The 13,144-nt window shown below is 30.4% G+C and overlaps 1 protein-coding gene across 1 annotated transcript in view; it reads right to left on the reverse strand.

Moving 5' to 3' along the window:
* The window catches only part of LOC129909144 (L-lactate dehydrogenase-like), a 73,609-nt gene extending 60,669 nt beyond the window's left edge, over positions 1-12,940 (reverse strand). Inside the window, exon 1 of the mRNA XM_055986124.1 lies at positions 12,733-12,940. The gene's annotated coding sequence lies outside the window, so the exon portion shown is untranslated. The remainder of the gene's footprint in view (positions 1-12,732) is intronic.
* Positions 12,941-13,144: the final 204 nt, after the last annotated feature.

A 13,144-nucleotide genomic window follows, 5' to 3' on the forward strand; every position in this document is an offset into this window, starting at 1 on the left:
AGCTAATTGAAAGAATTTCATTTAACGACATATGTATTTATAAATGTAGAATTGTACAATGTAGAAGTTCATATATACTTCTCCTCAATATAACACCTCTCTCCAGATTTTAAACTTTATTACCTTAAAAATAATAAAACCTCTGTACTCTAACTCACTTTTGCACTTTTACTGAATGTTTGAGCTTTGTTGTTCGGCAGTAAAGAACCTTATGCTGACATAACAAACAAATAAAAAAATTGTAAAAAAAAAAAAACATTTTTTATTTATCTGAAAAAGATTCCATCACAACAAGTTACCACACCAACAAAAAAAAAAACAAACAAACAAAAAAACGCGAATGCCGCCCTTCTACTGAAAGATATCCATCTCATCAAACAATGAAGTAAACCATACCTACCTACTTTTACACCAAAAAAAAAAAAAAAACAGAAGTACCAAACTCATCGAGAGTTAAAATCCCCAGTGAACCCAAAAGCCACTTAAGGACCTAACACCACACCAAAAGGATAATGGCATTGACAGTTACACCACGAATAAATCCACTTTAACTCGGGGATTCAAAAACGAATCTGACATAGAAACGACTTAATCCGCACAAAGGAGAAAAGTACACGATTAATACAGACGGGTTTTTCTCCGGTTTGAGTTTGAAATTCGTCAATAAAAAAAGAGAACATTGAAGGGAGAGAGAGATTTGGGGGTTGTATACTACACCACCCCCGCACCAAAAAAAGAACAAGATGTAATCATTTTGCTTTTGTTATGTAAAAAAAAAATAAAAAAAAAAAAATATTTTGAGAGTGTCTAAGGTCGTTGCTATATACGCACCTGTCGCGCACCTGTGTGTTGTTGTTTTGGAAGGAAGAGACACTCTCTCTCGATGCCACAGCATATCTGCTTGGGTGCGACATCAAATTGAATCAATTTTTCGTCTTAAGTCATAAAATGTTATGCGTCCTGAAGGGAAACTTTTTTAACAAAAGAAAATCACTTTGCGTGTTCGATGTATGTGTGTGTGTGTGTGTGTGTCGTTATACTGAATCTGAATTTCATTTTCCTGTTTTCTTTGATCAAGGGATTTTATTATCATTCTCAAAATGATGGTGTAAGGGAATTATACCAAAAAGGTATCTAAATCTACATAAATATATTGTTCGTGGAATTCGAAGAAAAAAAAAATTTAAAAAAAAAACATCACAAAAAGTGAAAAATATTAATTTTAAACAGAATTTTTATCTTTTTAAATTTTATGGTATATTCCGCTAATTAATTAAAAGTGTCAATTTAGGCAAAATAAAAAAAATATTTATTAATTTTCCAACGATCGCCTAAGCATTAAAGATGCATATTTTTTACAACACGAGAAGGCTCTAAACTGGCTCTGGCCCACAATTTTTTTGGGCAAAAAAACAAAATGCAAAAAAACAAAATGTCCCCGTCGCTTCCATAGAATTTCAAATTTTTTTATTAAAAAAAAAAAACACTGTGCAAGTCGAAATTTTTGACAAGTGCGCTGTTGACTGTTTCCCCCTATTTCGGACCTGAGAAATCCATTGGCATCATTAGTTTTTCGATTTATCGGTACGATTCGAACAAAATTTTGTTTCGGAAGTTTTTTTCAATAATTTTAAGCATTTTGCCCGGTTTAAAGTAATTTTTCTTGTTTATTTTGCTATTTTTTCTGCTCAAACGTTATTAACTACCAGCATAAACTACTGGCTTTGTGAAAATGTATATCTTAGTAAAGAATGTGATGCCGATGTGTTTTTTTACATTTGAAGCCGATTTGTGAGAAAATTGCTTCTACCGCCTAAACGATTTAATCTTATAATTCACTCCAATGTAATTTTTTTCTGTAAATAATCTAGGTAATCCTTATACAACATTTTATTTATGAAATTAAAAAAAAAAAGTTTTGAAAAAAAATTTATTTTTAGTTTAAAAAACTAAACGGCAACACCGGCAGTTTTTAAGACATAGATTTTAAAGTATTTTTGATAACCGACGTTAGAGAACAGAAATTATCAAAATTGGATCTGTAATTTGCTTTAGTTACTCCACTAAAACATAATAAAACGATAAAAATGCAAACAAAACCAATTTTTTTGAATTTTTTCAACAAAAACTTGCTAAATTGTTAAATAAATTGCATAAAATTATTTATTTGTTTAATACTGCTGGTAAATAACGTTTGATTCCAATAAATAAGGGAAAAATTCTCAAAATTATTGAAAAAACTTCTGAAAAAAAATTCGTTCGAAGTCGTACCGATAAATCGAAAAACTAATGATGCCAATCGATTTCTCAGGTCCGAAATAGGGGGAACCAGCGCACTTGTCTCAAAAAAATTTTTGAAAAAACTTGCACAGTGAAATTATAAAAAATATGTAAAATTTTTAAGAATTAATAAAAAACAAAAATGTAACATTCGCTAAAAAATATATTTGAAAAATTTCGGAAAAGTTTAATTTCACGAAAACGGCTCCAACGATTTTGTTAAAAAAATTCAAATGTTAGTTTTTAAATGAGGTCTATCTTTTGAAGAAAATTTTTTTTTTTTGAAAATCAATATTAACGGTACCTGCCATAGGACCGCTTTTTTCAAATCGGATTTTCTGCTAAACTGCTTATTGTATTTCAACGAAATTTTTTATTCAAAAGCATTTATATACTTTAAATATAATAATAAAATTTTGAAAAAAATAATTTTTGGATTTTTAAAAAAAATTTTTAATTTTTTTTGAAAAATCAAATTTTCGAAAACGGGAGATTGAATTTTTTGAAATTTTGTTTTTAGATGTTGATTAGTGATTTCTACAAAATGGCATACCAATTTTATTTTAAAACTTTTTTTAAAAAAAATTATTAATTATTTATTATATTATAAAAAATTAGTTTTTAAAAAAACGGCTCTAACGATTTTGAAAAATTTTTTTCTAAAAATGCACCTTAATATATCAAATAAAACTGCGTACTTGTTTTGTGGGGCGATTTGATTTCAGATATTGTTTTATTTTTTTGAAAAATGAATTTTTTTTTTTTTTTTTTGTTTTTATATATTTACATTTTCTAAGTTTCTATAATATAAAAAGTCTTAAAAACTTAAGCAACTTTTTTTGAAAAACCAAAAAAATGCTGCCAGACAAAAGAATTCGGGCCTGGTTAAGACCTTTTTATTAATATGCCTTTTAACATTTTTTGGGTGACTTTATTCAATATGTCGTTGGCTCTCGCTCTATAGGAACTGTGTCAAATTAAAATTAGTAAATGTTTCATTCTTTGAAATAACGACGGAAAACGAGAAAACAATGCAATGTTTTTTATGTGCTTACAAAGTTCAAAGTTTAAGGCTATAAAATATAAGATGATTTTATCAATAGGTAGTGGTTCCATACTTTTACTCTCAAGTGTATATAAATTTAAAAACCGTTAGAAAGAATACTTTTTTTGTCAAAGCCTTCAACAATATATTTATATCATTTAAAAAATGGCTGAGTGTCGAAAACGTGTTTTGAAGCCTTAGATCCTTTAATAACGATTTTTTACATCCAAAATGGTAATGGTCATAAAATTGGTCCGTAAGATTTCATTACTTGTCTCTTAAACGGAGAAAATCGAATGCAGTAAAAATTATTCAAACAAAATATTACGCATACGCCACAGTGACCGCCTGAATTTAAACTTTAAAATTGAAAAAAAAAAAAAAAATAGTTTTGATGCTTATCAGTTTTCAATCCTAAATAATTCATTTTCAAAATTTTGTTTAATTATGTAAGTTTTTTTTTAATAAATTTTTGGAATTTCTGTTTCTGATCTTGAGATTTTCGGAACAAAAAAATGATAGAAAAATAAATTTCATTTCCATTTTCTGATGAAATTCCCCTTAACCCATAGACCTTTTTCACCTACGACGGCATTTGAAATGAAAACAAAAAGAAAAAAAAAAAACTCCAAACGAATTATTGCAAAAGACTCGTCATCATCGAATTTCATCGCGAAAACAAAACAAAAAAATTGATTACATTTCAACGCTGCCACCGCTTTCATCACTACTCCCTTCATCCTACGGCGCATTCAACAATCCCAACCAAACCACCTTGCCACTATTTTTCTGCCGCTGTGAATCAACACAACAGTGAGTATATCCGCATCCTCGCAAATGTCCTCTTCAATGGAAGAACAAACCCTCGAGCCTTAAGCCGCGAATAGGCCGGGGAATTGCTGACATAATTTGATATTTCCCATCATCTCTGGGTCTCTGGTTTTTGTTATCTGGGAAATCGTTTTAACAACTTTTTGGGGCTTTTCAATTTTTTTGTTTCTTGTTGTTCCTTTTTTTTCATAGTCTTATCCTGTTTTTTGTTGTTGTTTTTTGTTTAATTTTTGTATTTTTGTTTTATTCGAGGGGACAGAGGTTATTAAAAACATTTTTTATGTTGACGCTTTGTTTATTCGCCGACGGTGGATAGTGCTTTGTTTGTGTATATAAAAACCAGCAACTGGATATATCGAGCAGCAGGACTTTGGCACTGAAGTGGATATAATCAGGGGATGGGTAAAAGGGAGCACAAGAAAAAAGTTATATAGGTTCGTCCTTTAGAGAGAGAGAAGGCTGACGCGTAGCGTGCAGTTTGTATAAACTGGAACTCACTTTTGGTCATTATGCAAATGTGTTTTCTTCTTTGTGATGTCTAAAAGTTGTGTGTGTATTTTAAAAAGGCGGTAAATCGGAGGGCGGGCTATTTAATGGCATTTTCATTGTTAAACTGTTTTTTTTTTTTGTTTTTTTTTATTCCTCAAAAAGATAAAGATACAACGGACAAGAGAGAGGTTTTTCTTTTGAATAATTCATGTGTTTTCTTTGTAAAGCAACAGGAGTTACCACCTCCTCTCAGTGGAACGTAAGCGGAGGACAAAAAATACTCAACAACGACAATAAATTGCTTGTAAAAATTGCAAAAAAAAAGGCGGAAAATAAAGCCGAAACGCTTGCAAGAGGGAAGCTATGAAAGCAAATACGAGTAAGTATCCCGCTGCTAAAGTCATTTTACTCGGCTTTCTATTATGATGTCATCCCTAAATTATCCCTTTGTTAATCCTCCCTATCCTCTGTGTGTCGGTGTACATATCTCGCATCAGCCAACGTGTGTCATAAAGGGAAAGGTGTTTGGGGGTGGTATTTGGTTGAATGGGGGGTGGGTATCTTCTTCGTCCTTGGCAAGGATGTCGTCGTCGTCCATCACAACAGCCAGCGGTGGGATGGTGATTTTATGTTGTTGCCGTGAATTGTTATGTTATAATCTCAGCTTGTCGTAAATTCACGTATTTGTGAGAGGTGCGTAGATCCTGAACCACCGACACAACGACCAACACGACGACGACGGTTTGTGTATATTAAATCTTGTTGTTGTTTCGTCGTTGTGTTGTATCAAAAGATGAGTAAGTGGTAAGAGTAATTGAGGGAAAGGAACGCGTTGAGGTATTAAGATGGTCGAATCACTTTAATCGGGTTTATGTCAGTGAATCAAGATTAAAGTGATGCTTGGGGCGTTTGTATACGAGTATGCTGCTGATGGTCATAAAATTTGGTCATAGGCTTTAATGGAGAATGTGTTTGTTTTTTGTTATATTTTTTTTTCGTATTAAGCTGTTAACAAAATTTATGCTGAGCAAACAAGAATAAGGCAGCTCGCTGTTGCCTACTTGTGTACTTATGTGTGTAATAACGAGTTTTCTTTTAATTTGGCTTTTAATCACAGTTTTATGTGTTTAATTTAAGTAGTCATTAATTTTGAAAGTGTAGAAGAAAATAGGTACTTGAGTCTTTAAATCTTGATTGAATCAAATAATATTGGAGGACTTAATTGGCATTTGGTTAGGAAATGGACAATAGGGTCTTGTTGATATAATACAAATTTAAATTTTATACAGTATTTTCAAAATCGTTTGAGAAAAATAGAAGAGTATATTAAGAAATTTTATCAGAGACCACTAAAAAAGTAAAAGTAAAGTTGAGAAAACTTGCATTGCAAGAGACCCATTTCTGTCATAAACTTGTCAAAATACATACAAAAATAATTTGCCAACTTTTTTGGAATATTAAAAGTTTTCGAACATTTTTTAAAAAATAAAATACAAAAAAGAAAAATGTCGTCCAATTTATTTTTTCTCAAATTTTATATCTTTGTTTAATATGCTACACTTTCATATCATTGACAATCCTTTAACTTTTTTTGGCAATCCTTACCAATGTTTTAATTTTTGATTAAAAAAAATATTTTTTTATCAAAAAATGTTTTTTTCCCAATTTTCGTAGATGACTTATCATCTAAATATCGTCGCTTTCACGGCAAAGTGGCATAAGTCAGAATTTGCTTATTTTGCTATGAGATTGTATAATAAGTTTTATAGAAAACGCAAAAGGTATTTAAAAAAAAATAGTTTGGAATTATGCCGTTTTTTCGAAAAAATAGGACTATTTTCGACACTGTTTTTTCTGCTATGGAAAAAGTTATTAAAAGACAAAACTAAAAATATAAAAATATTATATTACATATTTTAACTCAATTTTATTTATTTAATAACTCAATTTTATTTAGCATACACGAAAAACATAAACAAAAACTTATTTAAATTCATTTTTTTAACGCAGTTACAGAACCGGACTTACAAACCATATGAAACAAAAATAAAATGCACGACTGGGGTCGCACGTACTTGCTCTTATGCTTTAAGTTACTCTAATGTTAAAGCTTTTTATTCAAGAAAATTAAGAAAATTTAAAATTTGATATTTTCAAGAAATTAAAAAAAAAATAAAATCTGTTTTTTATAATTAATTAAATATCGTTTTAAATGATCTTTCACAAAAACCAAGTATGCCAGTTTACATCTTGTATAAAAGGGAATTTTTAGAAAAAAAATTTCAAAAATCGTTAGAGCCGTTTTTTAAAAAAATAATTTTTTATATATAAAAAATTTCTGACATTTAAAAAAAAAAGTTGTTATGCCATTTTGAAGTAATAATTTACTTACGCATAAAAACGAAATTTTAAAATTTTTCATAAACACGTTTTCAAAAAATTGATTTTGCAAAAAAAAATTTTGAAATATTTTTTAAAAATCCAAAAATGAGTTTTTTGAAAATTTTCTAAATTTTTAACATTACCTTTACCTAAAATATTTTGTATAAAAATTTTCGTTGAAATCGGGGTATTCTTGAACGAGATATTCATAAATCAAAAAAACCGTTATATGACAGGTACCGTTAATAACGGTAAAAAAAATATTTTTTTTATTTAGAAAGTTGGCTCTTATGTGTATTGCTACACTCAAAAATTTTAATGAAAATCGTTAGAGCCGTTTCTGAAAAAAATTAACTTTTCTATTTCCGTTATATGACAGGTACCGTTAGTTTTGGTTCTAAAAAAAAAATTTCAATTTGTCGCCTAGGGAATCACCCAAAACTCTTAAATACCAAGCTTGAACAAAATCACTCGAATAGTTTAGGCTGTAGCTCGAGGTACATACAGACAGACAGACAGACAGACAGACAGACGGACAGACAGACAGACAGACAGACAGACAGACGGACAGACAGACAGAATTGCCGGACCCACTTTTTTGGCATTCTCCATCATCGTAATGTCATGTAAAATTGTTATCTCGAGTTCGATTTTTTTTACGAATCCTAAACTTGCCCTATAGTACCTAAATCGCAAGTAAAAATGCCGAAATGATGAAAAGATATTATAGGTTTGCTCTTTTACTATTTAAAATTTTTTTTAGTTGTGCGTTTTCTTCGAAAAAAAAAAAACAAAACCAATCCTATCGACGATAACAGCATAGCTAAAGAAATGCCATTAATATAATACAAAATGACAGGGATATTTTTGGAAATTAACAGAGAACCTAGAAGAAGTAGGAAAGCTCTGATTACACAGAAAAAAATGCGTTTTTTTTTTAATCAGTTCGGTGCTCTAAACTAAAAAATGACAAATCTCGACTTATGCTACTTTGCCTTGAAAGCGACGATTATTTCCTTTTTAAAATTTTTTTTAAATATTTTTTTTTTATAATAATTTTTACTTGCTCTATAGGGCAAGTATTGGTTTCGTGTCGAAAAAAAAATTTGAGGTTTTAATCAAAACCAACATTACGATGATGGAGAATTACAAAAAAGTGGGTCTCGCAATTCCGTCCGTGCGTCTGTACGTCTGTGCGTCTGTGCGGTTGTGCGTCCATCTGTACACATTTCCACAGCCTAAACGGGTGGACGGATTTTCTTAAAATTTGGTACAGATGATTTTTATAGAATTCTGAAAGTTGGTTTTTTTTTGTTTTTTTATATCTCGTTTAGAACGTATACCTCCCATACAAAAAAATACGATATTGCGAATTTCTCGAAAACGGCTCTAACGATTTTGATTAAACTTTGTATACGTAATATTTTAAGCAGTGGCAATAAAATTGCATTTTTATTTTTTCTCAAAAAAGTCAAATAACAAAAAAAAATTTTTTTCATGCCCTAAATGTCGGCTCTTCCTCAATATCAATTTTTTTTTAAATTTAGAGCCAGCTTTTAAAATCTACAAGTAGACTAACATAAAAGTGCTTTGAACTGCAAGAGCAAGTACGTGCGACCCCAGTCGTGCATTTTATTTTCCTGACAATTGCGTTTTTCAAAGTGGCAATCTTTGAAAATTGAAAGAAAAAATATTTTTGAACAAAAAATTTTATTCCTAGATTTTGTTAAGAACTTCAATTCATTTTTTAAGACTTAAGTAAGGAAACTAAAATGTTTTTTAAGCTGTATATACCTGACCTTAAAAAGTGTCAAATTTTTCTTTTTAATTTAAATGACCACTGTTGACCACTTTTTAATTTTTTTTTTTTGATAACCTTTAAAAAAAAAGTTTTAAAAAAATTGGGACCCGAAAGAACACTGCCAAGCATGTCGCCAAAATTTTGTATATTTATTTTTGTGTATTTATTTTTCTAAGCTGTACTTAAAATTCAAATTTATGAATTAAAACAAAAGTGATGATTTTTCTAGTTTTCAAGTTTTCAATACTTAATACAGTTTAATTTTTCACTGTAACAACTTCGTTCGGGCAATTTCAAATTACTGAATACAGAATCGGATTTTTCGAAATTTTGAAAAAAATACCCTCCTTTTTTTTACTTTCTAGAAAAACCACTGTATATTTTCAAAAATATTTAAGTTGTCATATGCTTTTTCTTTGGAGAGTTTAATGAGGAACAATTGTACAATTATGTGTAAATTTTGAAACAGAAATAATTAACTCATCATGTACAAATGCTCAATCCCGTGACGATGGAATGGCCCATTTATCATTATCTAAAAACAAAATTTCAAACTAGATCCAATTTCCACTTTATTTTTTTTTTAGTTCAAAAATGTGTTGTTTTTTTTTTTTAATTTTGTATCCAATTAAATTGTAGATAATTTAAATTATGTATGTAAAACGGAAGAGTCATTTGAGAGAAAACCTGAACAACCATATTATTTACAACCATATTATGTTTCATATAACAGGTAAGTGTATAACCTAGTAAAAATCCAAGCAAGTTTTAATCAAAATCATATCAGTCCTTCGCTGTTTTATCGTTCTGTTGACAGCTTTTAAATGAAATTAACAATTTAAATAGGTATTCATTATTTTAACCCTTCCTTTTTCTCGCTAGAATATGTCTCCAAAAGATTCTTTGTTAATGTCCTTCTGTTAAAATATAAATGTAATCTCTTCAGACATGATTCATATAAAAAAAAAGAAAAGAAAAATGTTTTCCATTAATAATCGCATTCCAACCTATACCACAACACCCATTTCCTGTCAATGTTGTCGTCTTAAAAAAAAAAAACAGTTTAAAGTGAAATTGAAACTACTCAAATTGCAAAAACCTCCTATAAGCTCTCTGTAAAGTGTTTCAAACCACTAAGCCATCTAAAAGTCCAACCACCATTTTAATGACACACACCAGCAATCGATGCGATGATGGTGCGGTATAGCGTAACCAACGATAAGCAGTATGACTTTGGTTAAAGTCACTCAAAAACTATCTAAAAACGTTTGACATAATCCGATAAAATTAGTGGCATTATATAGGCAAATGGAAGGCGAAGCCTTGGAACTGTGAATGTTGTCATTATCGCCAACATCATCATTACTACGGCTTTGTTTCTTTTTAACTGGAGAATGAACGAAGAACGTTGATGATGAAGACGACAACAACACAGACGAAGAAGAAGAAGACAAAGACATGGATTAACTGTAAGTAGTTTGCTAAACCATGATTAAGGAATATTTCAAGGACTACGGAAAAACAAGAAAAAAAAAATAATAACCACAAAGTAGACGAGATAACAATCAGTGGCGGACAAAACGTTATCAATTAACGCAGACATTCGTCTTCTTCTTCAGATTCTTCAACAAGATAAATATGTGTCAGAACATTCATTTTCCCTTTTTGCCTTTTTCTTTTTTGGTTTGAATCAAATCAAAATGGCCCAAAATGACTCATAAACTCAACTCGAATTTCATTGATGTACTGACTTAATTGCTTTATCCTTGTATACTTCCAAGGACTAAACAGAAGCAGCAGCAGTTCTTCTTCACAACCAGGACCAATTTATTGTGCCTCTAGATAAATGGAGGGGGATTTGAGTGAAAATATAGATGGATGATACTCCAGCCACCCTACTTTCGATTCCACAGGGAAGGATTTGGACAGATATGTATTTTAGAAAAAAGGCGAAAGGGCGAATTTGAAAAGTGTCTACAAATATAATTTAAAATAAAATGAACGACTGGGGTCGCACGTACTTGCTCTTGCAGTTCAAAGCTCTTTTATGTTAGTCTACTTGTAGATTTTAAAAGCTGGATCTAAATTTTAAAAAATTGATATTGGGGAAGAGCCGACATTTAGGGCAAAATTTTGTTAAATGAAAAAAAATGTTTTTGTTATTTGACTTTTTTGAGAAAAAATAAAAATGCAGTTTTATTGCCACTGCTTTAAATATTACGTATACAAAGTTTAACCAAAATCGTTAGAGCCGTTTTCGAGAAATTCGTAATATCGTATTTTTTCGTATGGGAGGTATACGTTCTAAACGAGATATAAAAAAACAAAAAAAAACCAACTTTCAGAATTCCATAAAAATCATCTGTACCAAATTTGAAGAAAATCCAACCACCCGTTTAGGCTGTGAAAATGTGTACAGATGGACGCACAGACGCACAGACGCACGGACGGAATTGCGGGACCCACTTTTTCGGAATTCTCCATCATCGTAATGTTGGTTTTGATTAGAACCTCAATTTTTTTTTCGACACGAAACCAATACTTGCCCTATAGAGCAAGTAAAAAATGAACAAAAGTATTAAAGAATTGATGAATTTCGCTTAAAAGTAGCTAAATAAAAATATTAAGAATTCTGAAAATTTGTTGCCCTAAAATATTAAGTAGGTAACTGGTTTGAAAAAATTTTGAATGTTAGATGTGATTTGACGAAATATTTCTTTTTCAAGCCTCTTCTTCAAAAGAAATTTTGATTCCTTTGAGTTTTAGTGAGAATAGAACTTTCATTTTCGTCTCTATGAGGAAAATGTATGAAATCCGTCCCTGGAATTCGTAAACTCCTATCAATTGAATAGGTATGAAATTCAATACAAGTTTGCTATAGCTTCTATAGAAAAGTGTTTTTGCCTTCTTCTTCTATTTTTTGCTTTTTTTCTTCTCCAGAATACAAAGAGCATTTTGTGAGTAAAATGGTAACCGGAATTGAATTTCCGCAAAAGTGTTTTCCTCAAACCTGCCGTTTTATTTTATATATACCTAAGCCCAAAGCCCCCACTATCTTCAACAACACCGATACACACGCTCTTCAAGACGTAGTTGTGCACCTTCTTCTTGCCGTTGTTCGTCAGCTCGTAGATTTTTATTGAGTGGAAATGTAACAAGTGTATCGCATTACGAAATCATTATTGACAGACAATTTATTGCACACTTGTTGAGGAGAGGACGACTCAGAGAAAGTCAGACTCGAACAGTCTCAATGCCAGTACAAGCTACAAGCCAGCCAGGCTCTAAGGGGTTGTTTAGTTGTTTGGTTGTTCGGTTGCTGTTCTATGTCTACCTATTGTTTGATTTTTTTTTTTGTATGTTTTCTTCTTGTTTTGTTTCTTTATTATTTTTTTTTTTTTGCTTCATCCCCACAAATGGAATAAGGTTTATTTAGGAATGAGTATATTTGTGTGGAGGAATGACGATATACTGAAGGGTGTTTTTTTGCACATTATGTTTCATGGCTTGCCTTATCCGGTTCCGGTTTGAGTTGTGATTTTGTGAGAATTCCAAAACAACAACAGTTGTTTGGTCTAATTTATTTGATTTCATGTTTTTTAAGTGAAAAAACAAACACTTGAGATGAGAATGTTTGGAATTTTTTTTTTTTTTATTTTTTTTATTTTGAACATGATAATGAAAATGATTGTCGCCCTTTTAATATGCTTGTAGGGAATTCTTAAAATAGCTACACATTCACAGCACACCGGCGTACGAATAAAAATTCCTTCCATATTTTGAATTGAAATGTTTTCATTGGGATTAGCTTAAGGGAAAAGTAGATTTGCTGTTTTTAGTGGAGGATTACGAAAATAGAATTATTTTCTTTTTTTTATTTGATTATTTTGTATGAATCACTTACTCAGTTCACTTATGATAGTTTTGCACTTTTTTGGGTTTGAAAAAGGGGGTTTTTACTCTTGTTGTTCAAAAAATGAAAACACTTAGTATTTGTCAACAGTCAAAGACAAAGTAATTATTATTTTTTTTTTCGATGCGTTTTTCTCAAAAACAACAGTTTGGTTCTTCAGTTGTCACTGTCTGCACTAACTTTGAAAATTGCAATGGTTTGAGTACTAAATTAAATTGAGAGACACTTTTCTTAATGTGAGTGTCGCATAATGTCAGAAAATCTAAGAATAAATTTTCAATTTTAGGCATTGCCAGATTTAAATAATAACAACACATAATTTGGAAAAAAGTATTCTCTAAATCAACTCATATTATTGCCAAGATGTTCAATATAAAAAAGTCAAAAAGGTGATTTTTGGTAA

The sequence above is a fragment of the Episyrphus balteatus genome, chromosome 2 (assembly GCF_945859705.1).
Source record: "Episyrphus balteatus chromosome 2, idEpiBalt1.1, whole genome shotgun sequence".
Classification (NCBI taxonomy): Eukaryota; Metazoa; Arthropoda; class Insecta; order Diptera; family Syrphidae; genus Episyrphus; species Episyrphus balteatus.